The sequence below is a fragment of the Mus musculus genome, chromosome 9 (genome assembly GCF_000001635.26).
Source record: "Mus musculus strain C57BL/6J chromosome 9, GRCm38.p6 C57BL/6J".
Taxonomy (NCBI): Eukaryota; Metazoa; Chordata; class Mammalia; order Rodentia; family Muridae; genus Mus; species Mus musculus.
In genome coordinates this window covers 81,863,347-81,884,563 of record NC_000075.6, presented here as the reverse complement: position 1 = coordinate 81,884,563, position 21,217 = coordinate 81,863,347, and the positions used below count along the sequence as shown (strand labels likewise).

The following is a 21,217-nucleotide window of genomic DNA, read 5'->3' as shown; positions in this document are numbered from 1 at the left end:
GGGGAACATGGATCCTAAAGTGGCCCCTTCTAGTAGCCTGGTAGGACTCCCAGTGGAAAAATAAGGCCAGCAGCTCACCCACAAAGCCTTGGACCCAAAATATGCCCTGCCTACTAGAAGTGCAGGGGCAAAGATAGAGCAGAGGCTGAGGGAATGGCCAACCAATGACTGCCCCAAACTGAGACCCATTCCATGGGCTAGAACCAATCCCCGACACTATTCATGATATTCTCTTATGCTTGCAGACAGGAACCTCTGAGAGATACCACTCAACAGCCAATGGAAAGAGATGCGAGACTCATACCCAAACACTAGATGGAGCACAGGAAGTCTTACAGAGGAGCTGAGATGAATGTGATCTGACAAATTAAAAGTCAAAGAGGAAATACCTATGAGCCATGATAGGAAAATATGCACTTATCAAATATCAATATTGGGCCATCAGGGCCCTGGAAATATCAGAACAGTAAGTTATCATGAGACTTTTAATATAACGAGTTCACTAGAGTTTGGACAATGTCTAACATTTAATTTTTGGATTAGTTCCAGCTGGCAAATTCCCTAATGATTGTTATAGTTTCAGCACATAGTTAGTGTGAAGTGCTCAGCAGATTAACATTACGTGAAGTTTTACATAAAAGAATCAGGAGCTACTCAAGATTTCAGCTCTGTCTACTTTAATTATTAAAAGGCAGCTCTAAAAGCCTTTCTAGCCGAGGCTGGGTGATGGGAGGGAGGCTGGTAAAGATAAAAAAAAAAAAAACACTGCCTTTGCAGATTTCTTTTTTCTTTCTATTTCTGCTCCAGTCCCATCAAAACAGCCAACTATCTTTTTTTTCCCCTTGGGGGTTGGGGGGGGGGGGTTAACTAGTCATAGATCGTTAAATCTATGACCTCTTGCGGCTGTTTTACTGCATTTGTTTTTATGTCCTCATACTCTCCTTCCCTCTTTGCCATCGTCAGAGGGTGTGACTCCTTTGAATGTCTGCAGAAACACGCATGGAAACAATGGATCACAGACATCTTATAAATTCCGAAAAGTGCACTGGCTGGGACAACAAATCTTGTCCCATGGCACCATCAGTTTCCACTGCACAGATCCATGGAAGGAAATGCGTGCACAGGGGTACTACTTATGTGTAGTTTAAAAAATAGTTGAGAAGAATTATCAGTGCCTCTCTGATACACTCCTATTTCATAAGATGGAATAGGTATTATCCCGAAAATATACAACAACAACAACAAAAAAATAAGCCTTAATTCAAGACATATAAAACATCTGAGGAACTCTATGACTCAAACCCATAAACTGCCCAAATTTATATTATTTAAAAACCTGTATTCTAGAGATGAAAGAAGCTACACATCATGACATGAAGAGACTGCGCAGAACACAGAGTAAAGAAACAGCCAGGAAAAATAAGCAGAGCACTCTTCAGATCAGACAGAGGGAGAGAGGCAGCCACCTTACGAGCATCCGCTAAGCCAGGTCTTCGGCTTTGAAGGATAAAGGACTAGAGGGGAGATAAAGAAGCAGGTCTCCAAGAACACACATGAGGCCCTATCCAAAAAAATGTCTGTTTTGTAAATACTGCTTTACAAAAACAAACAAACAAAAACTAACTATGATGCTATACCTGCTTGAACTTTGTTTTTGTATAATCTGAGGAAATGACCCCAATAAACACTCAGGAGCCTACAGAGACACTCTCCTTCTCACTCATTCTTACCTCTGATAATGTGTTGTGCTCCTCTGATATCTCAGGCAGAGAACTACAAATCCCTGCTAGCAACTGGCAGTGTTTCAGGGCCCCTCTCAGGGTATCATTTTTCTAAGTCAACCTAATACCTTCTTTTTCTGCTTGGATTTATGTTTTAAAGCAAACTAGATTACAAATCCAGTTTCACAACCATAAATCATATATTATGAAACAGAGACGCTAAACATTAAACATTAATATATGATAATTGTTCTACACCACTTACAACAGCTAGGGAAATAGAAACTTCCAAAACTTTCTGAGCTAGATGTAAACAGATAAATGAATAAAGAAAATATAATATACATAGACACACAATGTGCCCACCACAGGCACAAAATGGATTTTTTTTCAGCTCTAAAATAAAATGAAGCCTTTGTAAAGGAGCAAAAATAATCAGATTCTTAAAAATATTTATATTCTTTCCCACACTCAAGTCTAGACTTAAATTTATAAGTATGTGTGTGCACACCATGCATATATGTGCCTGAGAGTACAGGTCCGCAAAGAACCATGAGCATAGATTTTTGTTCTTGTTTTTGTTTCCTTTTTAGTATTTAAAATACATTGTATAATATAGTAAATAAAGTTTTATTCCCTCGTTCTGTAAGTCTATAAAACCAAAACAGAACATAAATGAAAGTAGAGGAAATGACAAGTTTTACTTCATTAAAATGTCAATCTTTTGTCCAATAAGTCACCATAAAACCAAGAAAAAGGAACCCATCACCCATCATGTAGGTAATTACGTTCTCAGGAAATATATTTAAGTAAGAGATTAATATTCATAATATCAAAAAATACATATAAATCAATAGGAAAATAAAAACATATTTTAAAAAGTGGCCAGAATATGTGAAAAAGGTATTCATAAAAACAGTATATGAGCTCAAAAAAGATAGCCATACTGATGATAGAAAAATGTTCAAGTGATCACTTAATTGTATATGATAAAAACTATATAAATTAATATTTATTAATATAATCATATCTAAACAAATTGACATGCTTAAAACCATTTAAGTTATGAAAAATAAAGTAAAACTACACAGTTATATAAATAAATTTTGCTTTTAAAATTTCATTCATTGCAGCTTTATGAGCTTAATATAAGATCTTTACTGTCTTAAGATGTAATCATATACAGAACACAAAGGAAAGTATAGATGACAAAATCCAAACGTTAAAATACCCAGACTAATCCTGAACTCAGTGTATGGCCCAGGCACTTGAATTCAGGACCTTCCTGCCTTAGCTTCCTCAATACGTCAACTATACAGCAGACTAAGGAAATAGGAATTGACATAAGAACAAAAAAAGAGTATTCAGGGTATATCACAATGAGACAGTGATTTCCTATCAAGAGTGGCACTCTGCGGCTCGTCCCCGGCACCAGTGGTGTAAAGTGTCTCCTGTCCTTCCTCGTAAAGATTTAACCTCACAGTAGGGATTTGGTTACATTGGTTTATAATTGTTGTGTCATTTTTAATGACTTCCTGTGTGTCTGAAAATGTTATAATATAGTCTCATTTTTAAGATTGAACTCCGGAGTGTTTTAAAATAGTTGCCCAAAGATGGATTCTGAGTAACAAATTCATAGAGTTCACATATTCAAGTCCAACCCAACTGCTGAAGGAATCACTTACTCTAAATCTTCCTTTTACATGAGATGTAAAGACTCATCATTTTTAAAAATCATTGTTCTGTCTTCTTCAACAAAAATATTCCCTTCAGTTCCATCTAAGACCTCTCAGAACTCATCCTCCCACATATATGCTGATGATACACAGAACGGTAGTATTTCTCATGTGAACTACCATTTCAAAAGTATACACATATTTGAACCATTTTTAAAGTGGCCTCCAAACCCTTTACACGAAAAGAAGAAGTAAAATGCTTACTAGAACCTACACATTGAAACCCACAATATGCTAAAGCATAAAGCAAAGCCCAGCTCATCTTGGCAACCTTCTCTAACAGGGTAGCCCGGGTGCCTTGCCCTGCTCCAAGTGCTGCTAGAACCTGCAAGACCACCAACACCAGTCTGAGATCAAGTACCACCAGCATCATCCTTTCTGCCCAGTAGAATTAACCTCCTTGGGGGATGAAGACTACCTTAGCACTCATAAGGTTTAAGTAGGGCGATAGACTGAACTAGACCAGCAAGTAGAGAGCCTGAGCCACAGTCTCAAAGCATCAAACTATGTCTTGCATGCTGAATCCAGCTCTTGCCTTTGCTTTCTAAGTGTCTCAGAGCCAGAGCAATCTCTATAGCTCCCTTTAAGTGTGTGTATATATATATATATATATATATATATATATATATATATATATCTCATAGGATTATGTCTAAATCAGCAATAATTCCTTATTTACAAGTTATGATGAAGCTGTCAAGATGGCTCAAAGGGTGAAGGTATTTGGTGCCAAGCAGTGAGTTAAATCACAGGGACCATATGGTAGGAGAGAACTCCCTCAATTTGCCATCTGACGCCACACCTGTGCTGCTGAGTGTATGAACACACAGAGAAACACATATAAGAGTAAAAACTTTAAGTTACAGTGACACCTGGCAGCAGCAGCAGCAGCAGCAGCACCAACCAGCAGTACTCTTTCTACTGCTGTCAGAGTTACACTATGATTCTACTTTTCAATCGGAGGACAAAAGAAAGATTCTGAGAAGTTTCTTAACTATGTTTTGCTTTTCTTTCTCTTTCTTACTTTTTCTTTTCATTTAGCCATTATAGACCAGTCATCCCTACCCACTTAACACCAATCAGTAAGCCCAAATCCAAATCATAGCTCTTTGTATAATGTGAAGAAAAATTATTCACACCTATTCCCAACTGTTCACTTCCAAGCAATGGTATCTTTTAGCTTAACAAAAGCTCCAATCATGATAATTGTTACTAATTAAGATTTATCCTGAAATTATATTTCTGATGAAATCATTTTAATTCTAATATATTTCATAAAAATTTCAAGATATTTTCCTATACTAGCATAAATACATATTATCCCAAAATATATACCCCTCCCCTTTAGATATAAAATGGAATGGAAAATACAGCACATCCATTGGTTATCTTCTGCCCTAACAGTTGTACTTACAAAGCTTTTGTACCTAGTGATGATAGATTCATAGCATAGTGCTAAAACCTCCCTCGTTATTAAAAACATTTCCAAACACATTAAAAATAACTATGAGTAAGCAGCCATGAGTGTTTTCCAGCACCTTGACCAATTATCATTCTGCAGATTTAAATTCAGAAGCACCTGACACAGCACTAACGACCTAATGATTGGCAGCATCATTTAATCTTGTTAGACGTGCAAACACTAAACAAGAATTACAGCACGTGTCAATAATTCATAGGTTTAGAGTCAACTCTCTGGGTATGGAAAGTACATCTATCTCTTCTTTTCCCCCTGCATCCAAAGACACCTTTTGACTGTGAAGAAATGCTTTCCTGTTCACTCTGCCAACTAATAGATCACCTGTTGTAGTGAGACCTTCGTTGAGTTCAGTTGGTTTCTCCCATTAAAGCCAGGCAGTGAGCTATCAGCTGTGCATGACTCTTAACAAACACAACAGCAATCTCTTGGGAAACGTTCCTTCCTCACAATGACCATATCCTACATAAACCTCATGGAAATAAATGAGGTTTTCTGTAGTGGGTTTGACCCAATGCTGATTGTATTCTAATGTCAATTTTCATCCCCAAAATCGGTTGCACAAGAGTCACTGAGGGACCCTGCCCCCAGTTAATTCTGATTGGTAAATAAAGATGCCAGCAGCTGGGGAGATATGGCACAGGCAGGGTTTAGGTCTCCCGGGCTAGAGACCATGAAGAAGGAGAGGGGAGATCTGCCATGCCAGGAGAGTGTGGAGGAGACAGGAGACACTATGCCTGAGAAGAGTGCAGGACAGAGAGGCATGGTAGCCATGTGAAGTAGCCAGGAGAGAAGCAGCCCCATTGGGTCACCCTCGGTTGGGGTCCAGAGCAGCCAAAATATAACATAGAGTTAGTAATAACTCAGGATTGACCACATAGAGGTTAAGCAGTGGCCCAGCTATGAACAACTCAGATAAAATAAATAGCAAGATAAAATTGTCCCAATTTCAAAGAGTAATCAGAAATGACCTCGATAGCAGGTGACTTCCTAGCAAAGAAGATGCCTAGAGACTCTCAGCTGTGTGTGTGTCTTTCATTCGGGAACATAAACCATTGAGGCGGGTATTGAACCCACCACTGGGCTTTTATAATATTTATTTCAACAGTTTTCTCACATCTCAAGGAGTGTTTCCTAAAACCTGCCCACTGGGGGACAAGCAGAAAGTCTAGTGCCTCTAGTACAGTTTCTCAACCTGTGAGTCACGACCCCTTTGTGTGGATCTAATAACCTTTTCGCAGGGGCCACCTAAGACCAGCAGAAAACAAACATTAAATATGTTACAACTCATAGCAATAGGAAGATTACAGTTATGAAGTAGCAATGAAAATAATTTTATGGTTGGGGCATCACCACCACATGAAGGACTATATTAAAGGGTTACTACATTAGGAAGGTTGAGAACCACTGCCCTAGAACTTTTGATTTTTGTATTCTCTGCACATCAGCATCTCTGTCTCTCATCTTTTCACTTGTCTTCAGTTACTAGGACCAAAAAAATACAGTAATGTGGAATTATCCAACTATCTAACGCTGTGGTCACTTTCACAGAAGAAACAAACAAAGAACCTGTAAGATACACTGTCAATCAAAAAATCAAGATGAAGCACCACAAAGAGACCACTTAAGGAAAAAAGTAGTTAGCATACATTTACCCACTAAACTCTGACTTTGGCCCACTAAAACATAAAACTATTCATAAAGTTCCTTTTTATCATAACTAGTATTAGAGAGTTTTTGTATTATAATTCTCAACAACAGAAAACATGGTACAGGCAACTATTTTGTCAGCCAATAAATCTGGGTCCCCAGGAATTTAACTGACCAATAAGTATATAAAATTCAAAGACTGAAAGAAAAATTAATAGTTTCTAAATTTTTTTTCTGCTAAGAAAGTGAACAAGGCTGACAAGAGAAGGCTTAGCAGGATAAAGGAACCTGCCATGCAAGTCTCTATCAACCTGAGCTCAGGCCCAATTATGTCAATGTGATTGGAGAGAACTGATTACACAAAGCTGTCCACTGATCTACACACACACAAATTAATTAATAAATAATAATAATTTACATTGTTATTATTATTAATTTCTTTTTTATTATTATTAATTTCAAAACCTAAAATGTGAGCAGCATCTCTCCTTGAGCTCTGTGGTGGGTACGGCACCCTAAAACGTAAGTGTGAAGGCAATTCGCTGATTAATTTAACAAGTATCTGTTGGCCACATACTATATCCCCCAGTCCTTAAAGACTGTGTCAGTAATTGAAGCAGGTAGATGATTTAGTGTTTTAATTCATATAGGAGGAGTCTCTAGGAAAATAGGCAGAATGTACATATTTCAGATGGTGATAAACAGCTACGAACAACTCAGATAAAATAAATAGCAAGGTAAAATTGTCCCAATTTCAAAGAGTAATCAGAAATGACCTCAATTAGCAGGTGACTTCCTAGCAAAGATGCTTAGAGACGCTCAGCTGATTCAGAAGGAAATGCAGGCCTAGGAGAGAGGAGCTGGAATGCAGTGGCCAAAATCCATACAGTGTTGAGTACATTGCTTTTCTTGCCCCCTTAAGAATGCTATACCCAGACGGAGCGGCCAGGAACTCAGGAGCACAGCCTCAGAAAGTCGGCAAGGCGAAAGGGGAAAAACAGATAGTAAGGATTTCTCCAGAAGCAGAACTAGAGCCAACACATGGAAATTACAGGGAGACAAATTTCCAATAACCAGACGAATAAGATATCTACTGATAAGAGCTATCCAATAATAGAATGTGTTGCCTTGTGACGTTCTGAAATTCCAATTACCGGAGTTACTCAAGCAGGAGCTGAGCAGCCATCAGCCTGAGATGAGGACAGATCTCAGCACTGATGTGAGAGTACAGTTTGACCATCATCTTTTCCAATTCTGACTCTAATTACAGAAGCACCCGAAAAGTGCTATGGAACAGTGCAAAGTTCAGGCCGCGAATGAAGGCCAAAAGTGTGGTTAACGTGCAGGCTCCCCCACTCAAATATTTTGTTTGCTTAGGCACCACAAGCCTGCTTCTTTATCTGAAAAATAAGGCAAATGGCATAAGCTACCATATAGTCATGATGAATATTAAATGAGATAATTCATATGGAAAATTTAATATAGCACTTGGCTCATGGGGGGAATGTTAATGGTTCAGTTATAATACAGATATGAGTATCTAAGATTGTTATATAAAATATATACATAATGGGCATAAGTTCATTTCTCTCTGCTTTCAGTTTTTTGCTCAGCACCAGAGAGAGAGCAATACCCAAAGTTGAATTCTTATAGCATAATTATAACATGGCAATACTAAAAGTAGCAGGTATAACAAAAATGTACAGTTTTTTTTTTTTCAAATGCTGTCATGTTACACTTCTCTTCAACATGAGATAAATGTTTTTACATCACATTTTAAAAGTCTGAGTTACCTGTGTAAAACATATGAAACAGAGTATACACTTTTAAGCCTTTTGAAACTTGGGTTGCTATTATATGTCTGTATGTGATGTAGCGTGTCAGTACAGGCACACGGCACATTTGTGAGGTCATATGAAAATACTGTGGAGTTAGTTTGCTAATTCTACCTTTATATGCTTTCTAGTGATAGAATTCAGGTCACTGGGGTCAGGCAACAACCAGCTGAACCATTTTACAGCATCCAGAATGTTCTTACTGGAGCAACTGATAAAATTTCAGAACCTGTCACATTCCTACATTCCTAGCCCTGTGAAAGTGGAGACAAGAGGATTCCTGGGGCCTGCTGGCCAGCTAGTCTACCCAAATTGGCAACCCCAGGGTTCACTAAATCATCCTATCTTCAAATGCATACATACATACACACAAATATTACATACATACAAGAATAAAAGCTGGACAGTGACTGAAGAAGATCCCTGGTCTCCACATGCAAATGCACCTATGTGTACCCACCCACCTACCCCCACATATACACACACATATATGCATACATATATGTGAGATATATACATATTTCTATGCTCACAAATGTAATACTTAATATCCATTTCTCTTTTAAAAACTGAGCAATACTTTAAAGCAAGCAGAGCTTCATTGCACTGCGATCTCCTCTGACAGGGTACGTCTTTTCAAATTTATCAGCAAGTCCACCTCATTTGAACTTACCACACAGATATGCTCAATGGGTGATATACTGAATCCTTTTCTATTTAACATTGCTTAATTGATTGACGAACAACTTTCATAACTGTAATGTTAAAAGTTGCTTTCGTGAAGCAACAAGAGATCCCAATAACTAGGATGTAACTTTCCTAACAACGATGAGTTAGACATAGCTTAATAAAATATCTGTTTTACAATAAATTTCAGAATTTGCAACACTGTTCATCTCTTTTTAGATAGTATTCATTCTAAGCCAACAAAAGACATTGCATGCATACAGAAATCCTCAAAAATAATATTTTTTTTTGAGAAAAGAGTGTTGGAATGATGGCTCTGTAGTTAAGAGCGCTTTGTTCTCTTTCAGAAGCCCAGAGTTACTGTTCCCAACACCCACATTAGGCAGCTCTCACCCTGCCATAACTGCAGCTCCCAGAGATTCAAAGTTCTCCTCACCTCCAAGGGCATCTGCAAAAATACACATGTACACATATGCATTTTAAAATCTCTTTTTAAAAAAAAGATCAATTTCAGACATGCAAACATGTTTGGAGATTGGAGGAAAACTGCAGTATAAAGATAGGGATAAAAGGCTATTCACTCGAATCACTAAAGGTTGCCAGAAAAACACCAGAAATGAGGAGAGATCCATGCTACAGAGTCCTTCTCCTAACCCTCCCAGGGAAGCAAACTCAGCCACGGAACAGTTACTTCCCAACATCCTGAGAAAATAAGCACCTACATAACTTAAATAACAAGGCCAACTATTACTTTCAAATATTTTCTTCAGGGCTGGAGAGAGGACTCAGTGGTTAAGAGCACTGACTGCTCTTCCAAAGGTCCTGAGTTCAAATCCCAGTAACCACATGGTGGCTCACAACCATCTGTAATGGGAGCTGACGCCCTCTTCTGATGTGTCTGAAGATAGCTACAGTGTACTCATATAAATAAAAATAAAAACAAATAGATTTTTACAAATTCTTTCATTTTTTTATTTCTATGCACGTGTGTATATCTGGGTGGGCATACATCATGCGTTTGTGGAGCTAGGGATAAGGCTCAGATCCTCTCAAAGACTATGCATGTGGTTTTAAACACTGACTTAACTCTCCAGTCCTCAAATGAATTATGAATAAGCCCTAGTCAGAGACAAATATTTTATGTCCGTATTTTAACAACAGAAAACAAAAGCAAAACGGGTCTAGAAAGCCTGCCAGTCCTTTCAGATAGTGGCACGTGCCTAAATTAATTTCCCATTACCAAGTTGTTATTCGGAATAAAATGACCTGTTTCCTACAGAGAAAAAATAGTGATACACTTCACTTAAATAAGGAGAACATTTTCCCTTAGAACAAAACACTGATATATCTCTTGATGTTTAGTTCTGCAGTGGGAAATATAACATTTTTAGAAAAGGACAGCATGATTTTAAAAAAAGGAAGAGAAAAGTCTTGGGGCTGGGTGCCTATGACTAAGTTGTACAGTCTCTCCTTAGCATATGTAACGCCGTGTGTTAAACCCCACCACCACAAAATGAAAAACGTAAAATAAAAGAGGAGAAAAATAAAGGTTACAATGAATGACAGTTTTTATGATAGAAAGCACTTGAAATAATGCCTATCAACAAAGCCAATTCTTCCAATAACCCAGATGTAAAAGAAGCACAAAAAGTAGCCTGCCCAAAATCACACAGTATGAAATAAGGATAACAATCTGAGTCCAGAGCCTTTAATCTTTTTTTCTGGCTGCCAAGTGAACACTGTAAATTAGCATTTGTGGCACTCATGCAGATTTCAGGTATAATGAGAAGGAACACCAAAATCATGCTATATATCATGAGTTCCTAAGAGCATCACATCAGAAGCAAGATCTAGCCGGTCACCTAATGACAGAATTAGAAATACAACCCTGCTACACAGACTTGAACAATATTGAATTTTTGATTACTTAAAGATCCACTCTTCGAAGTCCCTATGCTCTGTACTCTGATTATTATTCCCACGTCTGCACTTGATGGTAAAACAGCATAAAGTTCACTTTCCTAAATCACTCTCCAAGGATTTGAAAAGAGCAATCAAGCGCTCCCTCTGCAGATTCCACACCTATCTCTCCCAGCAGCACAGCTCCGTTCATCAGGCCTGCCTCCTCTGATGGTTCGCTGATTTGGAAAAATCCTCTCTCGTGGCATCAGTACCAAACCTACAATTTAGAATCAGTTAAAACTCCCAAACTCTTTCTCAATTCCATCCAAGAGGATATTAAGCTGTAGGTCAGTTCTGGGCAATAGTTTGGGTAATAAAGAAACATAAGATTGGGAAAATGGGACCTTGAAGGTCAGCTGGCAAAATATGAACTTCCTACACTAGGCAAGAAGATAGCTTAGCCTTCTGAGCAGATGAGTGATCAATCTACGTAGTATCTGAAGAAGTGTATTCAACTTGGTAATAGATGCTGGAGAGACGTTGACACAAGAACGAAAAGGAATCTAGGAGAGTCAGGGCCAAACAGCACAACTGAGCACAAAGAAGGTCAGAAACTCAGAAGGTTACGACCAGGTTATACAGGAGGAAAGAAGGAAGGCTCAAGTGTGACTCCAACATCAGGTCCATAAAGTGTCAGACCCCAGTCAGAAACACATACTAAAAGGACCTGAAAGTAAAAAGGTTTAGAAGAATACAGATAAAATATACACTCACAAAACTCGGACTTTTAATTTTTCAATTGTTTTCTTAACCCTTTACTGAAACTAAGGTTACTATCCACGAGTGGAAAAATGGGAGGCTGACATATGATTTGATTTTATGCAACAGCCATCTTTTTCAGGACAGGCTGGCAAACCTGTTTTTTGCCTAGTATTGACCATTCTTTTAACAGTGACCTTCAATGAAGGACCAGTTGTTCCATATGCTATCTGCCCTGTACCTACTGGTATTCACATAGTATATACAATATATATAATATATATTATGCAAATATGATATACTAGGATATACAAACTAGGATATATATATATATATCTTAGTTGCAATAGATATTATTAATCATCAGATTAATGGATGAAAGTCATGAATGTTTTAAAAGATAAAACTTGCATAATAATGGATTATTTAGGATATAGCTATCAGACAAATACAGTTCTGGGAAGCAGTAATGTTTCCATAACTATGTTAAATATTCTATGCACTGTTATAGAAAAGCAGAATATTAAACAGTCTTATATTGTCAGTAAGCATTCAGAATCAGTAATTGGTTGTACCAGACACTATAGAGACACAGACGTTCCTTCCCTCTGGGCTTTTAATCTGAAGAGGAGACAATAGAATTAGTAGAATAAGAAAATAAACAAATTACAAACAGAAAATGGACGATAAGCCTCTGGTCAGGGATGCTATTAGTGAAGAAGGAACAGTACGTTTATCCTGCCATTGTTCTGAGAAGGATTAAACAGTCACCACTGTGGGGTGTGAAGTAAGGTTTGGTTGGGTTTTTCATCTTGCAATGACAGGTATTCCTGTAAGCAGGATGACACAGGAAAAGAAGAGGCCTTTTAAATACATGCTCTACCATACTAAAAATTAAGAATGTTACATCTCTCTCACCAACCATCAAAATCAGTTTCTAATAAGCTGTTCTATTATTCTATTCATTACAACTAAACTAAAGCATGTGTTAAATATAAGAGGGTTTATTGTCCAGAGTTCTGCCAAGGTGAAAGCAATCTAATCAGAAATGAAATAAGGAATGAATTCACTGAATAAATAAGAAGGCAGAATTGGAAGAGCTGAGAAATATCTGAGAGGCCTATTAAAAATAAATTGGACTTTCATTATAAAGACCAACTAAATTTAATGTTTTATTTAAAGAGTCACTTCTAAATATTTCCTTGAAGTCATTTTGATGTTCAAATAAAAAGGGGATACAGTTGTATGTATTTTTTTAAATTTACAAGACGTCAAAGGTATAAACAGGGCAGAGAATTAATGTTCAGAGACAATGTGAAGTCCAAAAAATAAATAAACAGACACAAAATACAATATACAAAATAGATACAACATACAATACAGATGTGTCGTGACATTTACTATAAAACATTTAAATGTGAGTAAAATATAGTAAAATATTTGAAATAATGTCCCCTAAAATAATAAACATAAACAGTACACTTTTGATATTTTGAGTGAAAACAAATAAAAATTTATTAATTTGTACTGCAATTTTTAAGATAGATTATCCCATTGATTGAAAGTCTTTAATTATAGTGAAGTCTGCGATATAAGGAAAGACTTAAGTGATTATTAAAGACAACTGTTCATATCATGTGTGGTGCTTGCCTAAGGACAGCTAAGGAGTGCCCTGCACAGGCCTACAGTCTATCACATCTATGGAGATCAGGGAGAAGGAGAAGTTGCTACTTTTCCTATTTATCTTCCAGGTAAAATGACCCTGACCATCAAGACTTCTATCAGCATGATCAGACAAGATGCTTGAATAGGGATTCTGCCTAGGGTACCACAATGTCAGACAGAGGTGGCAAATACTGTCCAAAAAATAGAATGACATCTAAACAAGACTTATTCCAAGAAGCCCCATTGAAGAGGTCAGAGACCATAAGGAAGGAGCATGCGCACATTTCACCAGTCAGGTAGATGACATGTGAGAATGCAAACACTAGTGAGTGTTCTACTGAAGAAGGCGGTCACCCATAGAAGGGTATGATAGAATTATGGTAGGCAACCTCAATTTGTGATGACAAAAATTAAATGTGTCACCTTCCTGGACCATTTTGATCCTGAGATGCTAAAAGCAGATCCTAGAAGCAGATGGGTGGCTAGGTGGCTAGAGGTAAGAGAAGTCATCACCTCATGGTCTGAGTTCCATCTTTAGAACCCACATGGCACAAGGAGGGAATTGACCTCTTGTGATGTCCACACATGCACCAAGGCTCAGGTGCACACCCGAGTGTGTGTGTGTGTGTGTGTGTGTGTGTGTGTGTGTGCGTGCGCGACTGAACTTGTTATTTAAGAACACACACACAGATTAATTATAATAGAGTCAGTGACTTTGGTTTAATTATGCTTTGACAAACAATATGTATCTATGTAAAATGTTAATCCTTCAAGAAAACCAAGGGTCAGTAGAAAAGCTGGTGGTATCCCAATCTGAGAAATGTGAGTACAGTTACTAGAGACCATTTCTAAATGAGGGACAACTAACAAGATAACACAGTGACCCAGGATCTAGTAATCACAGCAATACGAAAGAGGCATCCCTCCATTATCAAAACCTAAAGGCATGTGAGGAAAAAGATCAGTTAGAACTGCAAGAGAGAGTTGAGTAAGAGGAGGACGTTGGTGGGGTCTTGGATCACCTTAAGGCATGTAGGAGGAAGCAGGAATCTGCAGGAGGGAAAGTTCTAAGAGTCTCTGAGAACTGGCCTAGTAGCTGGAGAGACAGGAGGAAGACAAGCATCAAAGCCATACAGAACAGAGGGCAGTCTAGGTAAACCCAAGACTGAGAGAGGGGCTCAAACACATTTCTGAGTAGCCTTTCAATAACACAAAATTTCATTTGTACTGGTAGAGATTCACAAACCTAATGTTTCTTACTGTCATTTTTAGCTACCTCTTTTTTCTTCACTCGTCTTCCTCAAATTTGTTCTTTGAAGTACTCAAAGGAAATATCTGATCTATTCAAAGTGATAGTATTTTAGGTAGTCCTATCACATAACCTGGAAGTCAACTATACAATGCCCTGACCTACCTAGGTTAATTTTCAACCAGATAAGCTTGCTAGTTATTGCTTTATTCAACATATACACCAAGTTAACGCTTACCTATCAGACACTATGCTATAAATGAAGATATAATAGTCAATAAAAATAGTCCATCTCAGCCTTTCTGTAGTATTCAGCTATCAATCATACTTATCTGTAGTACTTCTTATTTACTAGGAAGTCTCAGAGGTGCTGTAAAGCAGACATTAAAAAAAACATGGCTCACATGTCAAATGAGGGCATCCTGTCTCTATAAAACATGAAACCAAAGAAACATAAAATAAAATGTCCATATTCATTCGATTATGTACAGCTGCTTTTGCATCAGGACCTCAGAGCTATGTAGAGGCAATATAAATAGTGTAGCCTACAAAGCCTTAAATAGTGACTCCCTGGAAGTATATGAAATGTTTGACAGCCTTTGCTCTAAATAAAATCCAGTGTTTTAATCTGATTTATTTATATTGAAAGACATATGTTGATATGCTGTAACACACACACACACACACACACACGCACATCTGGGTGCCTAGCTGAAAACCATATCACAATGAGAGCTGGCATTTTACATAATATTTCAGCTGTTGTTATTTTATTTTCATTTATATTTCCATTGCTAAAACCAGTAACGAAAAAAGTCACATGGATAATACTGATGACTAAAGGCTTCACTCTGCTCAAGTAATAATGACATTTTGTTATGTTTTATCTAGTCTTCATGAATCACCTTTTTCCACATTAAAGAAGAGCCCCCTTTAAGAAAGATCCTTTTTTTTCTGAATCCACACTAAACAAAATTTGACAGAGGTGATTTCAGGCTATCTTTTAAATTGAAAAATAAAATTGATTGTACAAGCACTTAGCCAACATTCAGTGCTACAATGCCAAATCACGGCAGCAATAGTAACCTTGCTTGCTCGCAAAGTGGATGCTTGTTCTCCAATCATTTGACTCAGAAGGCATTAATATTTAAAACAGGAAAGGGGAAGAAAGATACTTTCATTAGCTGTTACCAAAAATTTCTAATAAGTAGTGACAGGCACTATGTTGTTGTGGCTTCTCCAAAGGATGTTAAGAGACTTAGTCAGTGGAGGCTGTGGTTGATCATCGATTTACCATTCCCCAAGCCTTTTTGTTTCCCCCCTAATGGGAATAACTGTACCAGGAATAAAATTAAACGGTCACTAAGTTCATATTTAGTCTTTTTAAAGCAGCAATCCTAGGCATGAAGAAGATCCTCACAAAGTCTTGGTTCTTTAAAGTCTTCCCAACCAACCTCACCAGCCTACTGGAAAAATATATTCTAAATGCCCAAGAGCAGAGACTGAGGCCGTTATTGTCAAAAGATCCGTAAATAATTTGATGGTAAATGAACAAACATCATCATGGGAAAGGTATGGTTAACATGTTAACAATGATCTACGCCTATCCTATGCGTGAAGTTACTCTCTTTGATAGTTACAAGGCATATTTCGTTCTAATGTGAGTAGATATAATCTACATTTTTTCCTATTAGGTATCAGAACTGCACTGTGTCATGTGATCTAATTAGTTATTTGATATATATTTTACCTCCATAGTTAGTAAATGCCACTGAATACAATCTACCTGACTACTAACACAGGATGGGTAGTTAAGACTATTAGGTAACTGATATACCAAGGGGATAGACAGATAAAGCAAACTAGATCCTTAGCTAGATCATGAGAAAACTGCGATTATTCTGTGATATGCATCTCAAAAATAACAGCCACTAACTTTCTGTCCTATATACCATGAGCAATGTTCCAAAATTGCATATCAAATCCTTGTTCCTTCTCCATTAACAATCTCTGCTCTTTAGTTCTTTCAGTCTCTTCCTCTGGCTGGGGACTCTTTCAGTTCTTTAGATATCCTCTAGCTGAGAACATAGCTCAGAGATAGGACACTTTTCCAGTCATCTCAAGGCATTTAGCTCCATCCCTAACACAGAAAACAAAAAAAAAAGGATAAACTCCAATGGATGTTTTATTTTATTTTGTTTGAAATTATAATACATTTCTCCCTTCACTTTTCTCCTTCCAATCTCTGCCATATACCCATCCCCATTCTCCTTCAAATTCATGGCCTAGTGTTTCATTGTTATTTCTTGCATTTATGTGTATATTGCATATGTATTGTATGGGGTGTGTGTGTGTGTGTGTGTGTGTGTGTGTGTGTGTGTGTGTGCGTGTGCATGTGCATGTGCATGTGCGTGCGTGCGTGTGTGTGTGTATGTGTTCTTAAATAACAAGTTCAGTCTATATAGGTCATAGGATCACCAATTGGCTTGCTCTACCCTGGGGAAGATGACATTTCCCATTTCTAGCTTTCCCCAGTTTTCTAAAGTTCCTTGTTTTAGGGTGAAGCCTCATGGGGTTTTCCTGGTACAATATGGCTTCTACTTTTAAAAAATATCATGACACTCAGGATGCTCCTACCATTATACCCCCCATAAGCTCATAGGGAGAGGCACTACTGGGAGGTGTGGCCTTACTGAAGGTGGGATTTAGGGGTTCAGAAGCCCAACCCAGACCCAGTGACACTCTCTCTTCTGGACAGGTTGGGATGTAGCTAGACCCCTCAGCTACCTCTCCAGCATCATTTCTGCCTCCATGATGCTATGCTCCCCAGCATGATGATAATGGACAAAACCTCTGGACTGTAAGCCTGACCCAATTAAATGTTTTCCTTTATAGGAGTCGCCATGGCCATGGGTTCTCTTCACAGCAATAAAACCCTAACTAATACACCATCAGACCTGAAACCCTGTAACTGTTAAAGGAAAAGGTAAGAAATCCACTTTAAGATATGTGCATAGGCAAGGATTTGACAGAAACCAAGTCATTCATGAACTAAGGTCAGCATCTGATAATTAGGACAGAATGAGATCAGTGTTTTCAGCACAGACGAGTACAGAGTTACTAGAGTCAAGCGAGCCTATGGGACCAGAGATAGTTTGGGTAGCTATTTTAGGATTAATATCTAAAGTACACAAAGAACACACACAGAAACTAAACAAGCAATTGAATGATGTTACCAATAAATGGGTTAATGAAGTAAATAAATATTTCTCAAAAGATGGAATGCAAACAGTCAACAAACAAAAAAATGTTCAACCTTATCAGGCATCTAAAAATAACGAACCAGAACATACATTATACAGGCTGATCAGGTTGTATTTACATATTTATATGCATACATACATACATACATACATACATGCGTACATACATTACACACACATATTTTTGTGTTTGTGTACAATGTATAGATAGATAGATAGATAGATAGATAGATAGATAGATAGATAGGTAGATAGACAGATAGATATGTAACAGCAAGGAAAAAGAGGCCACGAATTTAAGTGAGTACAAAGGAGAGCTGTACATGGTAGGTGATAAAGAGAAGACATTTCAGAAAGCAGGGAAATGATGTAATTATGTCGTAATCTCAAACAGTTTTAAAGTTTTTTTTTTTTTTGAACTACAGTGAGGTGCTATTTAACCACTGTCAGAATGATAGTCACAAAACAACAAATAACAGAAGTGATAGTGAGGGAGTGGACAAAAAGGGACCCTCAGACACCCAAGTCTGCTCACATGTAAATGAGTTCAGCCACTATGGAAGTCAGAGTGGAAGTTCCTCCAAAAGTAAACATTGATCCTCTCTCACAACAGTGTTTATCAAAGCACTCTTCACAATAATCAAATTTTGGACCAATGCAGTGTTCACAGCAGAGGAAAGGATAAGGAAGATGTGTTACATATACAGAATGAGATTTTTTTTAACCATAAAGAAGGATAAAAACTGTGTATTTGTTGGAAAGTTAATGCAACTGGAGATGGTCATTTTAAAGCAATTTAGTTAGCGTCTGAAAGACAACGAGCATGTGTTTTGTCTTATCCATGGTGGCTCCTAGACTTTATAGAGATACAGTCATGTGTAAACATATGACATGAAGCAGAACTAAAACTGTCTAGGAGAGCAAAGCATACTAGTGAGAGGGGGCAGGACATGAAAAGGAACAGTAAAGAGGTATGAAGTGAAGTGTGCTTAGATAAAATGTACATTTACAAAATCTTTAAAATTATTAGATTTTTTTAAAGGGGAGTTTTCAATACTCCCACAGTACCTGAGTGTTCTTGCCATTGTTACAAGTGACAAAACTGACAAATCCTCAATGCTATTTCTTCCCGTTGCTGTAGCTGACACTCTAAACCTATTCTTAAAACACTTAGTGATGCTGCCCTGATTACATCCCAGTGTCTAAAAACGTACCTACTTTCTCTTCAGCACATTAACATCTTCTGTCTTTATAACCCTTTAGCTTTCTAAATCTCAAATCCTTCAAAACATTATGCACAATACAATCATTAAGTATGTTTATCTCACGAATGCTTCAAATGATTTGGGTTAATATGCCTATTAAATTGGCGCTGTGACTTTTGGCTTCAAGTATTTTCATACAGCAGAACTTAACATATACCTGCCATTCACATATATCATGAAACCTAGAATACACTAGACTTCTAATTTCTTTGATATAATAAACCATGGGATAAATTAATACTATGTTTTTAACAAGAATTCCATAATATTGGTTTCAAATATCTGATTCCAAACATTGCTACTTTCATGAAAAAAAAAATTTTAAAAAAATACTCAGTCACAAATCTGTGCTCCTGGTCTTCATGTCCAAATTTTACGACTGAATTGTAAATTTTGTGGTTTACTGACATATACAAAGACATTGTGTTTAACCTAAGGCCCTCACAGAAGCTGTAAGCTATAACAATGGAAAGTAAAATAGTGGATGTCAATTTGTGAATGTCATTACTGTAGTCACAAGATATACCAAAAATCATATAATTCTAAGCAGGAAAAAGTAATATAAACAAGCCAAAATTGATCAGAATGTATGTAATGAATTTGATAAAAAGTTTGCTAATTGGAAGTAACCTGATATATTCAGACTTGGTGGTTCACATTTTAATCCCAGCATTTGCAAGTCTGAGGCATACATATTGCCATTAGTCTTGAGAGCAGGAGGCAAGGCCATCCTACAAAGTGAAACCTTGTCTCAAAAATCCAAAAGATACAGAAAAAAAAATAATAAATTCCAGTTGATGAAGAATCCAAGTTATGAAATTCTTATGAATTTCATATTTATATTCTGTGAATATCGACATACTAATGTATTTTCTGTGGTTCCTGGTGGGACTTTAATCCTCTAAATATGTAATTGCAGACTATAAAGCTATTCAAGGCTTTATTTAATTCACTTCAAATTATTGACTTTCTGCTACTTTGGACATTCCAGATTCACCAAACCCTCACTGGCTTCTTCCTCCGTAATGGAGACTCCACTTCTGGCCCTGCTCCTCTGATCTGTTGCATATCTCACCACAACCTAGCTCTTCCAAGAATGATTTTTATCTCTACCTCATGTACCAGCACATGCTTGTCAGATCCCAAGAAAACCGCACCCGTCCCACTTTTAACACCCCCAACACTTTCTGCAGTTCCTCTGGGTGTGTACTTGCTCAATAAAAGATCAGATCAACAAGTGCCTACGGTCCCCCAAAACCACCCTTTCCTCCAGGAAACCTCAGAAGCCACCTCTAGAGTGAAGGCAGGCTTGCACAGACTCTAAGGTGTAGAACACACCACAGAACACACGCTTTGCCCGCCCAAGTTTCTGAGGCTCCAGGCGCGACCTACTTATCAGGTAAAGAAATGCCCCTCCCCACGCGTGAGGCGACCTACCTCCGCAAAGGGCGCGACAAGGAACCCCAAGCCACAGCACCTGAGAGCGTGCGCTGCTTGAGGGGACCCGGGGCCCGAGAGTACAGAGAGCAGGCAGATGCTACACAAGCCTGGGGTTCCTGAGAAGGAAGGACGCCCTCAGGCGGCGGGGGAAGCTCGGGGGCCAGTATTCCCGGCCATGCACGCTGATGCAAGCGCAGCCCGCAGGTAGGCGCCAGAGCCCAGAGCGCCACTCCTCCCGGCTTTCTTCCAGTGCCAATCAAGAGGGAGGCCCGCGGAGACCACAAGTCCCAGAAGCCTCTGCGCCACTCTCCTCGGAGGGGCTTGGGAGGGGCTCCGGCGGGCTCGGGCGGGCTCGGCGAGGAGCGGTTAGCCGGTTTGGCTGGACTAGGCAGGTGTTTCCTGCATCTTCCTTTCTTCTGCAAAATAGTTCAAAATAGTCTAGGACTGCCTGCAGCTCCTCTCCTGAAAGGCTGATTTGGTTTCTAAGGAGAGACTCACGGGGCTTGAAAAAAAGGAAAAGTTTCAGGAAAGCTTCTGTTGTGCCAACTCCTGTCCTACATGGGAACAG

The 21,217-nt window shown here is 38.2% G+C and overlaps 1 protein-coding gene across 3 annotated transcripts in view; it reads right to left on the bottom strand.

Moving 5' to 3' along the window:
- Mei4 (meiotic double-stranded break formation protein 4) overlaps window positions 1–20,894 on the bottom strand; it is a 342,338-nt gene extending 321,444 nt beyond the window's left edge. For all 3 annotated transcript variants that reach the window (NM_001357477.1, NM_175213.4, NM_001357479.1), the window contains exon 1: window positions 20,647–20,894. The gene's annotated coding sequence lies outside the window, so the exon portion shown is untranslated. The remainder of the gene's footprint in view (window positions 1–20,646) is intronic.
- Between the last annotated feature and the right edge of the window lie 323 nt (window positions 20,895–21,217).